General features: G+C 48.1%; 1 long non-coding RNA gene across 1 annotated transcript in view; it reads right to left on the bottom strand.

Moving 5' to 3' along the window:
• Positions 1–23,129, bottom strand: part of LOC104149889 (uncharacterized) — a 34,743-nt gene that overhangs the window by 6,110 nt on the left and 5,504 nt on the right. The window contains exon 3 of the long non-coding RNA XR_695417.2: positions 6,593–6,777. This is a non-coding gene — a long non-coding RNA (uncharacterized lncRNA). The remainder of the gene's footprint in view (positions 1–6,592; positions 6,778–23,129) is intronic.

Here is a 23,129-nt window from a genome sequence, read left to right as displayed (position 1 = left end):
TTCAGCAGAGAATGGTTCCTCTTAGGGCAAGTTGTGGCTTTGGTGCCTAGACTTGGTGTTTTAACACAGGGTCTTCTACTGCAGGACCTCTACATCAGCTGCTGAGGTTAAGCTAAATCACAGTTCACCCTAACAGGGGCCTTCTCCCTCTTTCCTGAGGAGGTCCTCAAATGCAGCCACTTGAGACATCTTGTCTGTAGATGACAGCCAGAAGAACCCACAGTCCTGCAGCACCTCCACACCACGTAGCCCTGGACCAACCTCAGGAAGAGACTGAGACACCAAAATGTCTTGTTCTTTGCCCTGGAGCAGGGTGGCCTGGAGGGACTGGATGTCTTAAGCGTCAATGGAGAGACCACATATTTCTGTGTATCTCCCTTGAACACCAAGCAGGACGTTCCCTTTAAAGGATATAGAAGTTAATGACTTCCCCTATCCTTATCTTTCCTCTGACACACAAAAAAGTATTAGAAAAAACTACTTCTGCTCAGGTTCCTTAGATTTATTGCTTCTCCCACCCACTTTTCCCATTTCTTCCCATGCTATCTCTCACTGCCTTTCTCTTACACTGAACTCCAGTGATGAATGCGGAGATTGTCTCTCTACAGTGGCAGTGTGCTCTGCTTAAAAGCTCAAAAATTACCTTGCTAAAACTCTGCAAACACCAGTTGTTTTCAACACAGTTATAAACACCAGAACTACAATGAGTGCTACAGCGGGTAGGAACGGGATATGAGAATCCAGCTAGGACAAGAGTGAGCAACAAATCTATCCGGAAACCCCTGTGAAGGTCCAGTCCTGCAGGTAAGCCACCACTACCATATCACAAAAGCCATTAGCACAAGTTCACTTTGCAGCAAAGAGAAGGGAAGGGAATCCCAGTCCCTTTTCCCGTGCTCATTTGAAAATGCAACTCACATATACAAGGATGGCAAACCTAGAACTGCTGTTGTGGTCTCATCTGGAGACCTTGGAAGCCAGCAAGTCCTCGCTCTACTGTCTTGTATGGGGTCACATGAGAAGTCCCTACCCCAAGTAAATTACACAGGCAGAGCAGGGAAAGGCAAAGCATTCCCCTGTTCGGCACGGAAAGAGGGGATTCAAAGCCCATTCACTATAAATTTATTACTGCTTTGGCCACAGAGAGGGATTCCTTTGCTGTGACTGATAGGTCTAGCTGTCCCCAGACTCCCACAAAGCACAGGAACTTCTGTGTTTTCAGAGATGCTAAAGGCTTTGACTTCCCCGATTCAGCTGCAAAAAACACCAGCCTTCTTGACAGCTGCAACTATGGTAATGACTCACTGCCAGAGCAAACATCTGTGTCTCATCTAACGTACAGTGCAGCACAAAAAGGCACCAAATTATTTTGTAAAGAAATCATCAATGATCTGATGACTAGGCCAAGAGGAGGCAGGCTTGAAACTGGTTTGCACTGCTTTGCAGTCTCCAGAGCACCATTAACATCTGCAGGGATGCGTGGGATCTGGAACCAGGATCACATGCCCTTTTCTCTCCTCGTGTGTTGCACCAGATTCAGAGATGCCGAGCACCAAAACTTGTAAGCAGCCAGCTGCTCAAGGAAGCAGGCCAGGATTCATTAGGAGAGGTCAAATCCTGCAGAGTAGGAATAAGATCTCCTCTGGAACAGGACAGATAAATTACCCAGCAATCACTGTACCAAGCCTGACCAAGCCTTCCAGGAGTCTAAGAAGCTCAGCACATCTAATTCTACCAGTAAAAAGTCCATCTGCTTTTAACCTACCTTGACTGTCCTCATGAGGAAAATTCCCCCTGGCCAGGCCAGACTCGCCCGCCAGACACTGAGGTTTGAGGGACGTTGTCCTGTCTGTCCCTCCAGGCAAAGGGTAAATCAGCTTACAGGTCCTATTGAGCAAACCCCATCAGCCCAGGTATCCCATGTCAAATATGGGGGCTGCACAGCCACTGGATTGCAGCCGATAACACCTGCACCCAGGACCAAGAAAGACTGACATGACCCTATATGCATGGGGCAAAGCTCTAAAGACATCAAAGCATACACAAGATTAAAAAAGTCCACTGCTGTACTCCCTGCCTCTGTTAATTGCCATTGTTTCTCAGAAAACTGCCTTGTGTTTGCTTCTCCAGCACTAACAAGGTCCAAATTGTGTGGGGTGCTCCAGGTGGGAGACTGGAAAGCTCCCCAGACTGTCTGGCATATTAAAGACCATCTGGTGGCTGTGTTTGGTTTCGGAGTGAGACTCATGGCCCAGAGGAACCTAAGGACTTATGAAAATCCGTCAGAGCACTTCAGCCTTGACTCCCAGATGCTGCTTCTGAAAACTTCACCACCCCAGAACCCACATGAACTGCGAACGTGTTCTTGAAGAGGAAAAATGACCCAAACTTCTCACCCCAAAATTCCTAGTTCAAATTCAGCTCCATGGAGGTAAAAGTTCAGAAGAGTCATTCTCTAATCTAAACCAGATCTGGGGGTTTGAATGCTCCCCTTACATCAAAACCCAGGTAAATGAGCTTGAACAAAGGTAAGGGGTCATGGAGAAGTCCCGTCCCCTCCCCCCCGCCCCCACCAGCAAGCCCCACAATGGCTGCCCAAAGTCTCAGGAAGCCTTCTTGGTCTCCGCACCACTGCCTCTCCAAACACTCACCCTCTCATCTGCACCATTACAGACTCATTTGCTCACATTCTTCACCTCCTTAACTCCAGCTCTCCCCATTTGCTGTCTGGTCCAGATCCGTAACAGGGCACATAGGTCTGTGGCCACCTCTCAGCCCCACGCATTGCGCCCCAACACCACAATGCAGCTGCCTTCACACCAATCTCCTCCCGCAGCCTCATCCTCTACCCAAGCCAGGCCCCCAAGCCTATGACCTCCTACCTTCTCCCTCCTCCTTCTGCTCTCCTCAAACCAATACCCCAGCCATTAGCTTCTGCTCTGTACCTCCTTGGCCCTGTTATCCCTGGTCCCCATCATCCGCAAGGGGAGCCTTCCTCACAACAGTCCCATAAATCTCACCACCCCCCTTCTTCCCCTCCATACCTTCTACCTCCTCCATGGCCCAAACCATAGGTGCTTTAGGGCCAGTCCACTGGGGAATCATTTGGTTTTCTCCTGTTCTCTTATGGGATCAGATGTGACAGCAATGAACACGACAGAAAAGCTCTCACTAGAGGCAATATAGGGAGATTGGACTTCACATCTAATGACTGGGAACCATTTCATGTGTTAATCATTCCTCTTTGTTGTTTTTTATCCAAGTTGAAACTAAATCTTAATCTCCTTAATCCCACTATTTCCATGTGAAAGGTCTCCGGGCAATGTGGGAGATAAACTCAATTATTTCTCTTAGAAGTTATGTCAAGGAGCACAACGAGAAGATCTGCACAGGCAGGAATTTTTAGCTACAGTCCCCCAGGGTGCAAAAGCTGTGTTCTTTTTTCAAACCTGATTAATTCTGCATCAGTTGGGCACAGTACAGATACCATTTTCCTGAAGTCTACAGTGTATTCCCTGGGCCACAGCTGCTGCTTCTGCCGCTACTTACTATTTCTGGAGTGATTGCATCTGACAAATAGCAGTGGAAGAGATTTCAGAAATGGCTCAGAGGCAAAGGCAATTTCACATCTGATTTTACATCCAAGGAGAGCTTTTCACTGGCTGAAGAAATGCAAATGAGTGAGGCTTCTTTCTGCCCCAGCACCCTCGTGGGATTTGTCTGAATGTCACATCTCCAGCGGTGGGTGCTCCATCACCTTTCAGCTTTTCTCTGTTCCAAGCACGTAAGAGCAGGCATGAGCAATACCTACCTCGGTGTCAGAGACATGATCCCACCATGCATGCATAGGAAAGAATGTTGCAACATTGTAAGATCAGTGTACAAATCTCAATGAAGCACCTTCCAGGAAGGGAAGATGATTTTTTTTCCTAAAACAAAAGCAATTTTACTCATTGACACTGTCATATCCACGTACCCACAAGCATCAAGACTCATTTATGCACCAAAGCATATGTATCCAGGTGCTGTGATCAGTATCCTTTGCAGTGACATGGAGGACAAGGGACAATGACTACCAAGTCCTCATCACTTTTCTTGGGTTCCTCCTAGGTTGGCTGCATTTGAATGTGCCCTTTTTTGCCTGGAGGAGCTGCCAGTGAGGGGTCTCTCCACCCTGTCCCACCTCTGTGAGTCACCAGGATTTATTCACTGGCCTTTGTCTCCTAGCCTGGGTGTCCTGGGATGGTGCATGTAGATGTGCTGGGGCCTTGTCAACTTGCTCATCTACACATCACTGACACCTATCATTTGTGTAGCCCTTCTCTTGCCATTTGTTCCCTCTGGTGCTTCCACACAACATCCCCGTTCATTCTCCGTTTGTGTCAGTCTCAATGTTTCCATTGTAACTCCCAAAACATGCAAAATCCAGTCTCTAGAGACAGCATAACAACACCTTCATGATGAGGAAAGATGATGGCACACAGGAGTCCGCACGCACAAACCACAGCTGAACCAACCTGGACTGAAGTTTGTCCCTACAGTAAGGTTCCTTTCAGCCCCACCAAGAACAAATCTGGGACCAAAGCACTGCTTGTGTCTCCCACCAGCTGGCTTTGGGCTAACATTGGAGAATGAGAGGCGATCTCATCAATGTGTACAAGTATCTGAAGGGAGGGTGTCGAGAGGATGGGGCCAGACTCTTCTCCATGGTGCTCAGTGACAGGACAAGAGGCAACGGGCATAAACTGAAACAAAGGAAGCTCCATCTGAACGTGAAGAAAAACTTCTTTCCTGTGAGGGTGACAGAGCACTGGCACAGGTTGCCCAGAGAGGTTGTGCAGTCGCCATATCCTGGAGATATTCCAAACCCGTCTGGATGTGATCCTGGGCAATATGCTCTAGAGGACCCAGCTTGGGCAGGAGGGTTGGACGAGATGATCTCCAGAGGTCCCTTCCAACCTCAGCCGTTCTGTGATTCTGTGAACTGTGTTAGTCAAGAGAAAGGTTGATTTTCGGAAGATGGAGGGAGGCCACTTAACTAGTCTGGCCTCTATCTGAACGGAGGCCAGACTCAAACACCGTCTCAAGCTCCTGTGGGAAATACTGCAGGATCAGCAAATCACAGTAAGGTCAGACTATTGCTCTTCAGATCCCTTAGACAGAAGCAACAATAAGGTTTTATCCACCACAGTGGATCAGCCAAGTAACACATACTGGGCTAGGGTTATATGTACACTCCAAGTTGTCCCTAGAGGAAGGTTTCTCTCTGCTCGTAGTGCATTGGTGTGGATTTATCTCATGGAGGGCTAGGAGAGCAACAATCCTCTCTTCCTCCCCTGCAGCACCTTCAGCAGAGCATACACTCTCTGCTCACCCTGGGGAGACCCATAACACCCTCTCTTCTCCCGTCAGCCCTGGGATGTGGCCAGGGCCATCAGCTGGCCACATCCAGCCCAGGCCCAGCATTGCTGTTCCGCTCCTCAAAAGTCCAGCTAACCCATGTTCGCTTCAGAAACAAATTTCTGTGTTTCATCTCCAGAGACAGATTTTGGCACCTTGTGTGCTGCCTCAGAGGAGGCAGCACGTCCACCAGTTTCACAGCATGTGACACTACCTGTGCAACCTGCTGAGGTCAACACATAGTGACAGTGAGCAGCTAACCTGGCAAAAGTGAGTAATAAAACACTATCAGGATAATCAGAACTGAGACTGTTCCACTTCACTTCTAGTCCTTCCCCCAGTGCCAGACAAAGCCCATTCAGCAGCAAGTGGCACATGTCAGTAGAGCAGCTTGCAAGCTAGAAGCTGCAATGTTGCTGAGTTTTGGACACAATCCCATAGCTGTCATAATCCCCATACAATTAAAAATGGATCCTGAGTGTTCAATTTCCAAAGCTCCCAGGATATATATTATCAGTGACAGAGCATCTAACAGGGCTGTACATGGTCACAGTAGTGACAGCCCTGCCACCTCCATGACCCACGGCCATGCTGATGGATACCTAGAGAGCCCTTGTCCTCTACCCTGGTAAAGCTGCCCCTGTTACCCCATTCCTGCTTGTTCCCCACCTCTGTCTTTGCTTCTGCAAAGCAAGGAACATCACCCATACCACACAGCATGGGAAAACAGAGACCCTGGTCAGGCCACATCTGTAATCCCAGCAAACCATTTGGACAAGAGCTGTCATTGCTCCCAGATTTTGCTTTTCAGAATCTGGCTTTGTTACACATTGGAAGAATATTCCAAATGTTGAATTTTTCCAGAGAGAAAAATTGCAGGGCAGAGGGAGGAGGGAGATGGAAGGGGAATTTTTTTTTCTGATTGAGGTTCAGTTTTGACGTCTTAATTTTGCATTAAAACACCATGTTTCACAAGCTAGAGACAGTCTCCTCAAAACAGAGATTCAAAAAATGTCCTGGAGAAATGTTAAAACTCAGCTTTTCTCTACCATCAAAAAGTGGGTGAATGTCCCCAGCAACCCTCCTCTTTGCAGTGGAGGTGCATCGACCTCCCACGGGGCACCCCCCCTCTCCCCCAGCTGTGCATCCACGCTGTGTGATCAGGATGTTCTGCACGGGTAGCGATACATACCAAGCTGTAGCCCAAATGTTGAAAACTCACATGGGAAGCCTTGAGAGTGAACATGAAAAGCGGCACCTTTGCAGGTCTGGGCAGTCTCTCTGACGTACTGGCAGAGGCGAGCACTTGATCACTACCTGTGTGTCCCATTCCTTTGCACTCCTTAATAGTTCAGGCACCTGCTATAATTCCCAACCCTGAAAAATACATATTGGTACATGTCTTTCACTTTTAAATTTTGCCCATTCTGTGACTTCCCACTCCCCCCCCCCCCCCCCCCCCCGCCAAACAATAGCCTTAGGCACCTTCACAAACAGATGGGTAGCAGGCAGGTCAGTCCTACCTCGGAGCCTCCATAGGGTATGAGTCAGGCTGAGCCTTTCCTTCGTGGCCTTTCAAAAGTAACGTATCTCACAATGCCAAATCACTGCCCTTCAATTTCAAGAGGGCTAATAGAGTGATGATAATTAATATGATGGAGTAACAGTAATTACCAGTACATATTAACCTCTATTATTGCTGCCATTGTTATTACTAATAATAATAGTAATTGTTGTTATTCCTCTGGCAGTTAGAAAACTAGTATCGTTATTGCTGTTATTCAGAGTACAGGTCATGGATAGGATGCCTTTACTCTAGGCTTTCTATGAGCAGAGTCAACCATGGTGGCCTCAGCTCCAAGCATGAGACAAGAGGCAACTCATGCTGAAATGGAGACGCAGGGAGTGAGGACAGAGGATAAAGCAGTGTCAGCAGGTTGGCAGGGGCAGACAGGTGCTAGGGCGTGGGTAGGGGAGTCAGGAGGTCCAGAGGCGTTCCCCATCTCCACCATAGCCTTCCCGTGTGACCTCGGAGGAGGCATTTGGAAACCCATCAGGGATGGGAGGTTGCTCCAGGTTAAGTTGCCTAACTGTAGGTGTCTCCATGGGTGTTAGACATCTGATCTCGCATTGCAGCCAGCAGGGAGCTAATCTGCACTGGCAGTGGAGACTAAGAAGCAATTTAACTGACCAAATATACAGCTAACCCATTTGCCTAAACATAAGCACTACACGTTATTTGAGATGCTCAGAGGTCTCTCCGACTGAAACTCATTCAATCTCTTTGTGCCTCTGTTCACCATCCGTTCCTTGGAAATGTTATGGCTCACTCCTCTACAGCTGTGTGTTTAGATGGACTAAGAAATCCAAATTATATCAATAACAACACAAGCTTCATTTGGAGGTAAAGCCATGATGCTGAGCACCTGATCTAAGTCACAGTGCCAGGCTCCCATATGAATCCTGGGTTCTCATTTTGGTTCACCTCTGGGTGTAATATTTTAAAATAGGGAAGCCAAACTCTACGTATATTTTTCATGGCTCACATGCTTCCATCCTTCCTAATTCAGCCCTAATTCAGTTGTTTGACATTAGCTTGCTGTGCCTGGGCCTCTTTTCCCACAATTTAAAAACTCACAGATGAAAAAAATATCAGATCAGTTCAGTGATCCAGCAGAGCCAAAAAACTGTTGCACTGTTAGCAGGGAGGAAGAAAGCGAAAATGCAATGCAGTCCCAAAAGCAGAGGAACAAGGATGGGAATTTCTTAAGCCAGTTTCACCACTGAAACCAGCATCTCATTAAAAGGTCCAGGGCTGTCCCCTGCCTCTGGAGGTACTGTAAGAGGATCACAGGCCCTGCCTGCTCCTCTGCTGACTCGAAGGCAAAGGTTGCCCATTCTCTTAGTTAGCTGCCAAAGAAGAAGCTGGGGTGGTTTTATGAAGCAAGACGCTCTAGGACAGGGGCTGAGCAGTAGTAATAGGGGAACCTGGAGCAGCCACAGCTCTGAGAATGAGACTTTCACAACATTGCTGCTAACTCCAAACTTTAGGATTGAGATGGCCTTAGACTCTCCACCAAGTGTGGGCTGAAAAGGCAGATGCTCACAGACATGCTAAGCTGAATCATTCTCCGTCTGGACCTTACAGACAAAAACCTGCAAGCTCAGTAAAGTGGGGGTAGAGAAACACCCAAATGTAGGATGATATGGAGACATGAAGAGCCTGCCAGCAGCTCGGATCCCACACACAGTCTGCAGCTGAAATAGAGGGGGTTGGTACCACCAACATCAGATAGAGAGGCAACCACAGTAACTCGAAAGCCCTTCCTGCTCCGAGCTGCCTGTTTCTCGCAATATCCCACAGACAATCCCTGCATTTTACCATGCGTCATTACTCATTTTTATGCTCCTTCACTCAGTGTGTCTGCTCTGTGACAACAGTCACCCAGGATAATTTAATCTGAAAGGACAAAAATCAATCAAAAATCAATTCTTATTATTTTTCCATGGTAATTCCCATCTTGTCTCATATGCTACAGTGCTTAAGTCAGGAGGGAATGAGCTGCTTGCTGGGGAGTTGTATCACGTTGTGTCCGGCCTGCTGAAAAAGCAGCCCGGTCAAATCAAGGACAGGTATGGCGGCTTTAGAGTCAAAAATATCTTCTCCCCTTTGATATCCTGACAGTCAGATCTTCACCTGGATACAGGCTACAGGACTCAGGGTGTCTCTGTGGATTTTAATAGCATTAGCACTAGCAAACAATATAAGTGCAACACCCCACCAGCCCATTTTCTCCCTCACTTCAGACAAGGGGCACAGAGGGGTGGTATGAGTTTTTGCTAAGCCAGCTGCAGTCTGTTGCTGTTCTGCCTCACACTTCAACCTATCCTGGAAGCCAACAGACATCCATGGATGAGAAGACAGTCCAGTTTCATGTGCCAACCACATCCATAGCATCATCCATTCACCACCCATCAGTCAGGAACGTTGCACAACCAGTGTTGGTCCTGCAGGCCATCCTCTGGTCTCCAGGGTACCGGTGTGACCTACAAGAAGGCGAGTTCTCTGTCCTCCCTGTAAATATGCAGGAGACCTCCTGGGGTCCACTCCAATGTCAGTTATCTTGTGATCCTGTGACCCTACAACAAGGCCCTGACATCCCCCTGCGAACACTGAGGCCACGTGCCAGGAAGGGAAGTTTAAAGGGCGTGGTTTTGTTATTTCTAGAATAATGGCTTCTCTGTCCAGCATCCTTCCCTCACATCTCTATGCTGAGAAGCTGAGAAGTTCTGTTCTGAGAGCAAAGCCCAGGCTGGCCTGGCCATGAAAAGCCTGCCAGAGCAGGATGGGCCAGGACAACACCATCTCAATCCAACTCCGGGCAACCGCACTGCAGGGCCATAGCATTATTTGTGGCTCCTCTCCAGCTCGTGACTGACCTTTCTGGTTCTGAACATGGCTTTTGCCAACAAAACGCATGATCGGTATTTATCAGCAAGCCAAGCGGGTAGTAACCTTTAACCTCCTCCGCTATTCAGCAGCCGTCTTTCCTCATGTGCTTCATGAGAATGACAGCTTTGAGCCCTATACTATGGCTACCTAACCATTTGGCTGGTCTCTCTCCTCACAGCTCCCATCCCAGGATGCTTTGATATTTTCCGGATCCAGATCCTCCAGACGCTGTCCCCCAATGAGGTAGGACAACCTCCCCCCTCCTGCTTTTCTGCTTAAACCATAGACAGGCAAATCTTTGCATAGTACCACGAATATTGTGTGTGAGAGGTTTAAAAAACAAAGCTCTTCCCTGTTAATATTAGTGATGCTTGTGAGATGGAGTCCATGTTTCTTCCTTTTTTTTTTTTCTTCCTTTTGTGCTCCTTCCTTAGTTTCTTCCTCTTGGCCCAGGGCCATGAGGACTCTGTGTTACTCGGCACCCTGTTTAATCATTTATACCAGGGCAAAGTCGAGGTGGGACGGACTCTATGTTCCCAAGATCTTGGCACTCAGGGAGGTGTCACACTGCTGAGAGCCCCAACCCGCCAGTCCTGTCCCTGCAACCTCACGCCAGGCTGACCCAGGGACTCACCCCTGCTGCAGCAGAGTCTTTCTGCAGGGTTGGGTTATTTGGAAGAGTTTGTAAAACACTATTAAATCCACATCCAGCTATGTATCTCCAAGGTAACGCCATTCCTGTGCTTCACACTATGTGCCTACGTGACCCACACCCAATTCCTCGCCCTCCCCACCCAAGGAGAAGTTAACTCCTTCCCACCCATGGCGAGAGGCCGCACCACACCCAGGGAGCCCCGGCCATCACCTGGTGACCAGCTAACAAACACAAACTTCACACCGCGATGCTGACGTGCTCCGCGAGCCACAAAGGGTGCCAGCGGGCAGCCTGGTGCCTCCCTCAGATCACACCACTTCTCTACTCCCCATTCCCAGCACCATGTGCTGGGGGCATTTGCATTTCTGCTGCAAGAGCCCCTGGCTGTGTACTCTTAGGACAGCATTGTAAGAGCCCCAGGAGGACAGATAATACCTGATGTTACACACAGGTCGCACACAGAGCAAATGCCTGATCCAGCAGAGAGCTGATACAACGTTAACCCATCAGTATTTTGTGCAGAAACAAGAACGAGCAGCGGGACTGGGTGAGCAGCACTTGGGGAGCTGCTTTGCAACATGCACTGTGGTGTTTTTGGCCAAGTTCAAGGTGCTCTGTGTGTGTCAGTCACTGAATCGTTAGCTTCATGGCCTTGGAGCCTGCGGGGGCAGTAAACCCTGTGGGAATTAGGGCATCAGTAAGATATAAACAGGAAGAGTAAGAGAAATCTCTGTGTCAATGATGGGAGGGCCTTGTTTCCAAAGTAACTGGGTGGATCTTGTAAGCACTGAGAGCAGGGCTGGGAAGGACATGAAGAGGTGACCTCGTCCTTCCCTCTGCCCCAAGGCAAGATCAAGTGTGCCTGAACTGGTCCTGAGAGCTCTGGGTTTAACCTACCCTTGAAACATCCAGGTCCACAATATGTGTTGTCCTCAGCTCTACCTCAGCTCTGCTTTTCTGCCTCAGTTTCCCCCCATCCCACCTTTGAAAAAAGACAAATGATCAGCACAAGTGGCTCCATTTCTGTGTTACTGGAGAAGGAAGCAGGGAGGGGAATCCTTTGGCTGATGCTTGATAATTTGCAAACCCTTGTTGAAAAGCAAGACATAAGCACAGAATATTGTGCATGTAGGGGTGTTTACAGCTGCTGACGTGGGTTTGACCCAGCTACAAAGTGCTGTCAGTGCATTATGCAAGACAGTCCAGGTGTGCACACACGTGCCCGTTTGGTTGTTCTTGTGCTCCTCCGAGCATAAGCTGGGCATTTGCCTTGCAGAGGAGTTCCCAGCTTGGGGGCTGTGGCTAGATTTCAGCAGGACACTACGTACCTCCTTTTAACAACAGTTTGAAGGTAGTTTTGCTAGCTCCAAGTCCTTTGACTTTTTAAGTGCTGTTTGACGTGGAAAAGGGCAAGACTCACACTTCCTAAAAAAGGTCAACATCTGATAGATTGGGCCAGCTTCCTACTTGAGCAAGGAGAGAGGCCAAGAGATTATTATTGCTGTTACATACTAAATATATCTGATAACGATGTGAGCACTGGATTGCAAACACACTCAGAAGTGTGTTTTAAAAGGGCAATGTTTTTAAGGCACTAATTGCAATGGCCTCAAGCCTTGAATTCTACTGCTTTAGAAGATATTCTGGGCCTCCAAAGCTGGTTAATGTGAATCCATGACCCCTCTTAAGACCAAATCAACACTTAGCCTGTATTGCTAATTTTCAAGCCTATGCAAAGAGATGCCATTAGCCTGGTCTCAAGTATTCCCAATGCATTAATGCAGGCCTGGGACAGGCTCTATCTGCAGCAGACATCTCACAGAACATAGCAGTCATCCAGAAAGCCTCACCCAGATGCTCTCCAACACTGTAACAAGCGTTCAAATATTTATCCTGGACACCTCTAGTGACTCCAGTTTGCTCCCTGCCAAAGAAGGGAAAGAAAAGGGCAAAGACCGCTAGGAACTTTTTCTCAAATCTGGACAACAGCTTTGCCACCTGCCAAAAGACCAGCACAAACTTACTGTGCTGAAATTGGCTGTGTCTCATCTGCTATTGTGTTCCTGATGTATCTGTTAAGTCACCACTCCAGGAGCTCCTTAGACACCAAATCTATATCATTAAATCATCTCACAGCTCTCTGGGGAATAGTTAAGAGTCAGGATGACCTCTGCACTGCTGCACAATTTAGCTATGTTTAAATCCTGCTGGCCAAGAGAGATTTAATGAAAATACATCTGGAAGACCAGTGATGGGCAATACAACTTCTATTCTTGACAGATGCACAACCCCAACTTTCCACTGATAGCAGTTGCTGCAAACTCGGACCTGATGACTTACCCAAGCCTCTTAAGGGCTTGATATCTGCTGTTCTTCTGGCACGGAAATGCAGAGTTTAAATAAAAAATCTGCATTAAAAAGTTCTGTGCAATCCAATCAGCCAGTAAATTTCTTACAGATGATCGTGCACTGATCCTGGCATAATCCAATGTTTCATAAATGTCTTAAAAGATTATGGCATCATTTGCTGCCCAAATGACAGGGGAGATTCACATCTCTGCAGAGTAAACAGTGGCAACAGTCTTGCATAAGAGCTAGCAATATTGCTAAAATTCTCCTCTGTACTTCCTTACAAGGACAATTACATAATCAGAAGCCTTCATCTATCAAAAATAATACTTCTCATTAAAGATGTCCCAGTGCAAATTTACACATACACATCAGATGGGAAGGGAGGGAAGACAGCCGGACTGCGTCACCTGACAGACCTGGAAAGAGGATTTTTAACCTTTTAATGCCTCATTCCTGCTCGCTAGTTTCCTTCATCATCTTGCTCCAGGGTTGGGAGCATGTTTGAAAGATGCACACCAAGACCCTTTGACTCAGAGAAATCAGGGTCTCCAACATGTTAGTCTGTGTGTTTACAGAGTTGCACATATCCCCATCCTGCTTTGTAACAGACAAGGATTGTACCTGTAAACGATAAAGGGGCAGAACAAGACTCAGTGGCTAAAAGACTTGTGGGTGCAGAACTGCCTAAGAAACCTCACCTGATGCCTGGCAAAACTCTTGAAGCACTAAGCACTACACACTATGCTGCTCAGCCAAGTTCCCCAGGGACAAGTTGTTCTGCCATTCCCTCTGCCAGAAGGTCCCTTAGTTTCTCCTGAGCCCCAAGAGAATCCACAAATTGGACAATTAGTGCTTGAATCTTAAGTTCAGTGCATACCAAGGGGGGCAAACCCCTCACAAGACTTGCATTGCTTCCATTGGCAGCACAGATACAGGCTGGTGGTACCCATCTTGGTAAAGTAGAGCTCCAACCCATGAAATAGGATTCTGGGTTCAGTGCCCTCTTTGGTCTGGCTCAACCCTCATCCGGTGTTCTTACCACTAAGCTAGCACCAAGGCAAGAGAGTGGAGGTTAAAGGAGGAGGCGTCCCCCACTAAAGCCAGCGTGGAGACAGGAGCAGATGTCAGCATGTGAGCTCATCATCTAGACTCTGTCACCCACAGTGAGACATTGCCTTTCTTAGGATGAGATGTCCTAACCATGCCTGTTTCTCTCGAAATGGGTGAATTTGCCACAAGTCTTCAACATCCCTGCTACTTCTGTGCAACTGTTTTGCAAGCAGATACAATGATGGGCACCCCTTGGCACCATCGCCTGATCGGTAGAGAGCAACACATAGCAGCTGTCTCAGGAAAAATGATATGAAGAGCCATATACTCTTGCCCTGAAGGACCATATCCGGGGAGAAAACCATCAGACAGCCTAATTAACCAGTTACAAAAGCTCTCCTATCTATTGGTAACGAGATCCTCTGGGAGAGCCAGGGCTTTAACACAATTTGCTATCTCACAGAGAAGCTACTGGCTCTCTTGCCCTCTATGGGGTTTTCCCTTGAGTTGGTGACTCAGATTAGGATACGTATATTGTCCCCAGGGAAGATAAGGCCTCTTGCTAGAGGTGCTAATTGGAGTGATCGCTCGTCAGCCCTCAATAGGAGGTCAGAGAACAGACACATGGGAGAGAGCCAAGTTGCCCAGGGGTCTTGGAGATGCCTGTCTGGGTTTGGGATGGGCTTTACATCTCAGTTCTTCTTATTGCTTTGTCATGGTGTATCTGCAAGGGGAAAATAAGGTCCAGAAGGACCAGATTTACCTCTCACAGTCTCCTCTAGGGCAGATAAGTGAGGGATGTAATTCACTGAAGTGTCTGCCCTCAGAGGGAGTGTCCTTCTTGGCTGCTGCTAATGAAATAGCAGGAAATAATATTTTTATGTTCAGGCTTGGCAAGCAAGCAGCACAGGGGGCAAGAGGGGAGGAGGATGGGGGGAGGGGGATTTTTGGTGGTGCTCCTCTAAGAGAGCAGAAGGTAAAATGGTAATTGGGTGGAGGCAAATGGGAAGCAAAGAGAAGGACACCACCACAGAAAGGTCTCTAGGGAGGAGTCAGAGTCTGCAAGATGGCTCAGGACAGTCATGGGCTGGAGAGGAAAGGGGAACAAGTTCAAGAAGGAAGTGGCGGAGCAAGGGAAGAAATGGAACAGAGACAGAAGGGACAGGAGGTGGGTATCACCAGAGAGCACTGTAAGATCCCTGAAGCACAACACAGCTGTGACCAGCTAATGTTTCTGGGCCTTCTAAAGGAGCCATGTCCCCTACAGAGTAGAAACATAAAACCAGATGGGTTTCTGTTCAGATCTTTGCTTCTGAAGAAATCCCACCTTATATTCAGGATGACCCAGTAATGATCTAAAGTACCACATCATCTTCCACTGCCGTGATGATTTCCTTGGCTTCAATTGAGGTCCCTTATGTTTCAAGGCTAAAAGGACACAACATCCCTCACAACCTCAATACTTTCCTTCAGCAAATAAATTCCTGCCTCTGAAGCTGCAGCTGGTTCTCATGAGGGCCAAAAGAAGTGGATATAACCAGCACAGAGACACATACCGAGGCTGGAGAATACCACTGTGGTCCTCTCGCCTGTCTCTAGCGTGACCCAGGTCACAAAGCCATTCTTCTGCAATGGCACAGTTTTGGTGCTGCACCAAATCATCCTATCCAGAACTTCCAGAGCAGGGAAGCAGAATCCCAAGAAGATTTGGAGAGGATCTAGCAAACCACCCAAATCATTAACTGAAATGCAGTGAAAGCAAGCTGTCCGGGGAGAAGCAGAATAATGAAACCTGTTTGTTTAGAGATCTGTGCCCGACTTCTGCTCTGGGGTGTAATACGCAGTGCAATCATAGCACAGCATTTCCATTGGTGGGGCCACTAGAAGGGACTCTTGTTCTACCCAGCAACCAATATTTGCAAAATTGGCAGGAATTTTAATATCTAGGATCTTTAGCCCTTCACCACACCTGGCTGAAATGGGCTAACAGATCCAAGGTTATTATGGAAGAGTGAAGGGGAACACGCACATCAAGAGAGAGCAGGACAGTATTAGCTTAATATCTCTAGCAGATCCTAAACCTGCATCGTTACCTATCAGCTGTGACACGCATTAGCTATTGCTGGATCTGGCCATACAAATCTCTGAAAAGACGGCTCAGTCATTTCAGAGTTTCGAGATACTATTGCCGCTTCCAGTTAGTATTTTCAGGAAAAGCTGGGCACGCACTGAATGGAGGAGAGTAAACACAAGGCAATTGTCTCACTATTTTTTTGACATAGGTTCACGTGGGGGTTGTGCAGTGAATAGACTCATTGAAAGTGTGTTTCAAAGCCATGCACGAGATTGGTTGCAGAAAACAAAGTTTTTATTGGAAAGCATTAGCGCTGGAACTAAATACCTGCTGTGCTCTGCCCATGGGAACATTGCAGCTTATCTCCCCAATAGTGAGAAACCAACCCAGCTCCACCAGCAAAACAGAAAACAGAAGTGGGATTAGTCAATAGAGCTCAAAAACGAGAAAGTGCAGGAACAAGCTGCTAATAGTGTACTCAGAGAACAGACCTACTCCAGGAAGTCACTTTCAAATGCTCTGGGATGAGACCGGAAAAAAAAAGAGACAAGGCGTTTAAGTTCAATTAGTCTTTGCAAATGATCACCTGCAATTGAATTACCATGGGCCAAGGGACAATAAAACATGGGTTATGGCAGGAGCTGGGGGGCACCTCTCCATCCTGCTGAGTCTCAGTGGGACAAACATGATGCCGTGACAGTAGATATGTCATACCCTACACCAGGCAGAAGGAAATATATAAGGAAAACTGCTGAGGTTGCAGCCAAGGGGATTGAAAAGCTGAACTCCCTAAGAGCAGGTCGCTTCCACAGAGCTTGTAAAATGCCTTCAAATTATCCGGTCAAATGAGTGCTAGATAAGCAGAGACTCTTCTCGGGCCTTCGGGGGAATTCAGACAAGAGGGTTATTCAGCAGCTGGGTGGATAACTAGAGCTTTCTGAGGCAGGTGGGAGATAGCTGCTGCAAACTGATGACTCAGAGGGGGCTGCAGAGCAGGCTGGGAGGGTGTCTGGGGAAACCTAGGATGCCACTGAGCTGGGGCAGGATCCTTCCTGTGCAGCTACCAGATCCCCAAGCTCTTTGAGGAAGCTGATTTCAAGAAGAGGGTATTTTTGCTTGTGTTTGTTTTTCAGACAAGTTTCCTAAGTGGCTAGGAAATCCCCTTATGCAATCACTGTGCTTAGCAGTTCCCCTCACCCTGCCCAGTGATGTAGACCCGCCCTCCCCCCAGCCCAGGGCGATTAAATGTTCAAAGAAAGGATGTTCCTACACACACTGTAGAAATGGGCAGGTGAGAAAAGGAGAGTGATATGCTTGGGATCAAAGGGTGTGAGCAAAGTGTCATGAGGTGACAGGCCCTCTGCCCCCTCTGTAAAACCAGGGGAGAGGACTGGCCACTATGGAAAAGCTGGAGGACCCCCACCCTCAAGCACGCACAAGGTCATGGAGATGGACGGAAGATGTGGGCATTCCCATCAGGTAGAAACCATCTCTGCTTACCTGCAGCCCAGACTGGGATCTGCTCTAAGGCCTTGTGCAGGACGTGGGGGAACACACAGAGCTTTGGGACAGAAGAAGGGCCTGTAGAGTTCCATCGTCACAACCAGGACGTGTCTGTGGTCTGGCAGAGGACTATCAGAGGAAACAGGGTGGCTGGAGGCGAAGGGGGCTGGGAAACAGGAGTCTGGCTTCTGCCAGTGAATCACTGCAGAGCTGGGCAAACTGCCTGTCCTTTTGTGCCTCCAGTTCTGGTGAACTGAGGATACAGATCTGTCTTCATATTGGGCTCTGAAATCCTCAGATGGAGGCAGGTTATGTGCATTAGCCATCACAAGTCTTTTTTTGTGACCTTCAAAGAGGGAAAGCGCATGGTTTCTCCTGCAACCAGTGGTTAGTATCACTGTGTAAACCAGCTGATGAGGATTCAGAGTAAATCAGTAAGGTTAATGAGGACACTAACGTCATCGCTTTCCCCATGTCTTCTGTCTTCTCTTCCCATTGTCAAAACAAAGATCTTCTCCTTCCCATGCTATCTCAGAGCCACAGAATAGTTTAGGTTAGAAGGCATCTCTGGACACCTCCTGTCAGGTCCCCAGCTCAAAGAAGGGTTATCTTCAAAGTTAGATCAGGATCTTATCCAGAGGAGTTTTGCATATCTCCAGGGTTGAAGATAAACAGCCTCCCTGCACACCTGTCCCACTATTTAACCACTCTCATAGTGAAAAATGTTTCCTTCTGTCTGGTCAGAATTTCCTTGGTTTTGCAGGGAATCCTAATGAAAACATTAAGATTGGTGTGAATGGGATGTTGTGTGGAAGCGCCAGAAGGAACGGCATGCGTTAGTGGCCCCTAGATGAGCAAGTCAACACGATCCCAGAACATCTACATGCGCCGTCCCAGGACAACCCGACTAGGACTCACAAAGATGGCACAGGATGGAGACACTCATCACTGGCAACTCCTCCGCGGGCAAAAAAACACATCTAAAACACACAAATTGTCACCCACTGAGTAGGAACGCGGGAGACATGAGGAGGACTCAACAGGTGGCATCCCTTGTCCTCCATGGCATTGCAAGAAATCCTGGACAGACGACTTGGATACAAGTATTTTGGTGCCTAAGTGGTGGGCACACACATCCTGGTGCTTGTAAGCATGAGGATGTGAGTGCAATGAGTGACAACAGTTTTGTTTCAGTTTTGTTTTGAAATCAAACCACCCTCCTGTCCTACAAGGTCTCACATTGTGCATTGCTAAACACTGTAATGTTATTTCCGACAGCTGCAATTTGTGTGTTTTGCCTCATTCTTTCACTCTGCACCTTGGAGAAGAGTCTGGCTCTCTTCTCTGTAGTCCTTCACTAACCAGAAGAAAACAGCAGTTAGATACCTCTCAGCATCCTAATTTACAGGCTGGACAAACCCAGCTCCCTCAGCCTCTCCTCGTGTGTCACGTGCTCTCCACTGGATGTGGTCCAGTTTGTTGATCCCTCTCTTATACTGGGAGACCCAAAATTGAACACAGTGCTCCAAATGGAGAGGATTCATTTCTTCCCTCGACCTGCTGCCTAGGCAGGAGATGCGCAAGGCACATGTAAGCTCCTTGTGGGGAGATGCTGGCTCCCATTCATTTCGGAGATGGATGGATTAAAGTAATCTCGGAAGAGCCTGATAGTCCTGCTCTCCCTCCAAGGACCAGGCCTGTGAAAATCTCCTCTGAGAAAGAGCCTAGCAATTTCTCTCACTGCTTGCCAAGTGTCTGGCTGCGTGAGCAGCAAGAACAAGCTCTTACCTCTTTGACGGCAAAGCTTTAAGTATTTGCTGATGGGAACTAACGTTCCCCGTTCCACTTTAATTTGAGTGTCTACTTGGCTCTACCTGATAAATTGGTTCCCACATCTTTACATCTGCTGAACAAAACTGATTAGAAGCAAATCTAAAAGAAATAAACAGTGGATGGTTCCTGCAGCTTTAGAGATGAAAGGGTGCTTTTAAAACATTAAGCAAATATGACTTTTTTGCTTATTCCAAAGCAGGAGCCCAGGTCAGCTTTTAATTACTTCCTTACCCCTACAGCCTCTGTTGGCTTGTTATTCCCCCGGCAGACTAAGCTCATCGTAGTTCAGAAGCAAGAGTAGGAGGCTGTGAGACAGGACGCCTGGGTTCCCTTCTGAAGTCTGCCCCCGACCTGCTGAGGGAAACGTGGCTCAGCCCTGCTCCTGACGGGCCACATTTGCAGATTTCAAGGCCAAGGCTGCCTGAGCAGTCGTTTTATGCAGCATGCGTCACTGGAGCTGTGGTTTACAATGCACTTATCATTATGACACTGTAATGCTTCCTTGTCTTACAGAAGTGTCAGGAAGATTAGTTGGTGTTTGCTCAGTGCTGGACAGATGCTAGGAGAGGGGAAAGGTCCCCTGCCAGGTCTTCCTTCTCATTGAGCAACTGTAATTCTCCCTCATGATGTTTTCAAGCCCTGCTAGGATCCCTTTGCTTCTCTTTACCTCCTCCATTGCGGTGTCCCTTACAGACCAAGGTCCCAGAGCACAGCTTCTCTACCCAGGATGGAGGGAACCTTCTTATGGGAAACGGCAGGGCTCTACAAAGCTCTTCTCTTTCTCACGGAGTTTCCCTTGCATTCATGCCCATCAGCACCTTTCGGGACAAGCTAGGAAGAGTCTTTGTCCCCAAGGCTGACTTGGCCATCAGCTCTAGCCATGAAAGTTTCCCCCAGCTCTAACAACATTCCTCAGACGGCACTTGCGCTAAATCAAGTGGCAGAGTGTCCCTCTATCTGAGACTGCGGAGGATATCGAAGGTGGTGATAGACAACCACAGCAGTGACGCATGCTGCAGTGACACTGCAACAGGGTGCAGTTCAGCCTGGCTCCCACTAGCCCTGTGCAATGCAGCAGCATTTCTTCTGTGGGTGGCCAGCCAAGAGCTACACTCATCTGAAAACACTAAGCCAAGCTAGGACCTGAAGTCTACCTCTGGCTGGGCTATCCCATTGATTTAAGGTATGATCCCTCTGGGTTTTCCACTTTTCCCACATGGAAATTTTCTCCAGATAAACAATGAGGATTCCCTGCATTCATTGAGCATCTCCTGATGCTTGGAAGTTCAGTCTAAGCTGCTAGGCGCTTTGCAACTGTGTCCCGCCTGGTCCATCCTGGTTTGTGTGCACAGACCAGGATCCGGCACAAGAACTGTCACTTTGGGGTTTGTAGGAAGCACTGGAGGAAGTGTGGTCAAGCTGGTCATTCCTGCACACACAGGGTGGGGTATATCAGGACAGCTGGGTTTATGGACATGTCTTATGCTATGCAGACCTTTGCTTCTTCCCACCTTGTCCTGCTCTCCTTCCCAGTTGAAACCCCTTCATGTCTCTCCTTGCTTCTAGTTCTTATAGCCATGGCCTAGTACACTACTCAGCTCCTCGCTGCCTCTCAAGAGACCTAGGACTATTCCCCCAGGCCAACGCTGTCATGGTGACAAATATTGTGGTTTTAATGAGCCCCGTGGGCGATATCCACCCTGCACACAGAAAAGCAGCAGCCAGGCCACCTGCATTTCCTGTGATTCACTCCCTCTATATTGCCTTGAAAATAAATATGCAATGGATTCATCCCCAGGAAAGAGGCAGGTTGGCTCTGAATTAGCTCTGATCTCATACACAGCCCAGTGCCTGCAGTAATCTGCTTTGCTCTCAGGTGAACCCACGAGCACTCATGACCGAGCCCCCACAATGTGCGAGCAACAGGTCTCTGATGCCTTTCTCCGGGTCGCTGTCCAGCATGGCTGCAGGGTAAGGGTACCCCAAGACGTAAGTGCTAGGAGATGGTAGGGCAATGATACAAAAAACAGTAACACAGCTACAGGAGAACAACACACATCTGGTTACAGCTGGGAAAAGGGGATAAATGAATGCACTTGCTTCCAGCTAAAAGCTGAATTCAGTGAACAGCATTTGAGTTGATGCCAACCTCAGAGCAGGCAGATGTTGCGAAAAAAAGCAACCCAACAACAAAAGCCCAAACTGCAGCATTCCTGTACTCACAGAGGGAAGACTTATGAGGCCCCGATCCACAGGATTTTTATTAAATCTTGTCCTTTAAAATAGTTAAAATGAGGGCTGTCAGGGATCTCAGCAACTGAGCAGACCTTCACCTGGCCCCACTTTCAAACAGCTCTGAAATCTTCCCGAGTTATCTGTAGGGCTCATTGAGCCGTGTGCTGTTTGCTTCCATCCCAGGGTCTCTGCCGAGGCAAAGCTCCAGCTATTGCCAAGCTTCCCAGCTTCAACAGAGGACAACAGTATGAGATGTCAAGGCAAATTTATGCAACAGGCCAGAACGTATCCATCTCTCGTGCAGGTCTGCTTTGCCCTTGGAAACAAACATCAGGGAGAACGGCTTCCTGGCATCACAGCCCAAGTCCGTTCACCAGCCGTGGCAGTGCAGCCAGATTGCTCCGCAGACTTGTGCAGTAAATCAGGCTCTGGCTTTTAGGAGGAAAAGAATTTTTGCAGTGCACCGTGGTGCCTGGCCACTGTTTGCTAGTTAGCATGGGAGCAGTTGCTATGGCATTGCAAAGCATGAAAATTTCTGGGGTGATTAGCATTAAACATTGAACTCCCAAAGACCAAATTGACCTCACTGAGCACCTCTTTGGCATTTCTACCTGGCCTGCTAGGCTTTGCTCTGTGCATGCACGTAAGAGTGTGGATAGAGAGGTCTTGGGCACCTCAGGAGAGGAAAAGCTCTGCTGGAAATGTAGGAGGGGTGCAAATGGAAGGCAAATGGGGAGCGTGAGGCAGCAAGACTAAGATTCCCAAGCCACTCCACAAGTTATTCCCTTTACATGGCCAACAGCCTTGATGCCAAGGAGACTTGGGAGGTCCAGAAACACCATTACTTCCTCCAGAATCCCAGTGGCAGAGTTCATCCCCTCCATTCACAGGCAATAGGCATGCCTGGAAGTCACCAAGGTCAGCTGACTGTATCAGAGGGCAAAGTTTGGTCCATGGACTCCTGCTGTGACTGGCTGCAGTGATGGGAGAAACAGGCAGTGTGATGTGACTCCTGGGTCCTGGGCCCAGCTGTCTCACAGGCTCAATGAGGGAATGGGATCTGGGAAACACTGAGGTGGATTAAATGCAGGACCCCCTAGGATGGCACTTCACCAGAGCAGCAGGAAGCTTTTTTTGCAGGAAAATGTATGTGTTACAGAAAAAAACATTCCAGATCATCATGTCGCCTCCTTTCAAGCATTCCTCTTGCTCAGCAGTTTGTGGCTGGCTCGAAGTCAGAGTTTTGCAGAGGTAAGGGCAGGTCCATCATCTTCATCAAATTCAGCTCCATCAAATTCTCTGCATATTGATTTGCACAGGCAGTGGACATTCTCTAAACAACATTGCAGAGCGCTCGGCTCTTCATGCAACGAACCCAGAAGGCTTCCCAAGTGACCCTGGCAAGCAGGGAACAGTGACCGGCTGCTGTTTCACAGGGTCATGGGATTTAAGACACGTGGAGCATACAGCACTAAGCAGTCGGCCCTTTTGCAAAACCCAGAGCAGCGCTGACCATCTCTGTCAAGCCCACAACTTCCCTTCGAGCAATAATTATATCCATTCAGCTCTTTCTC

The sequence above is a fragment of the Struthio camelus genome, chromosome 2 (genome assembly GCF_040807025.1).
Source record: "Struthio camelus isolate bStrCam1 chromosome 2, bStrCam1.hap1, whole genome shotgun sequence".
Classification (NCBI taxonomy): Eukaryota; Metazoa; Chordata; class Aves; order Struthioniformes; family Struthionidae; genus Struthio; species Struthio camelus.
This window is presented reverse-complemented; position numbering and strand designations above follow the sequence as displayed.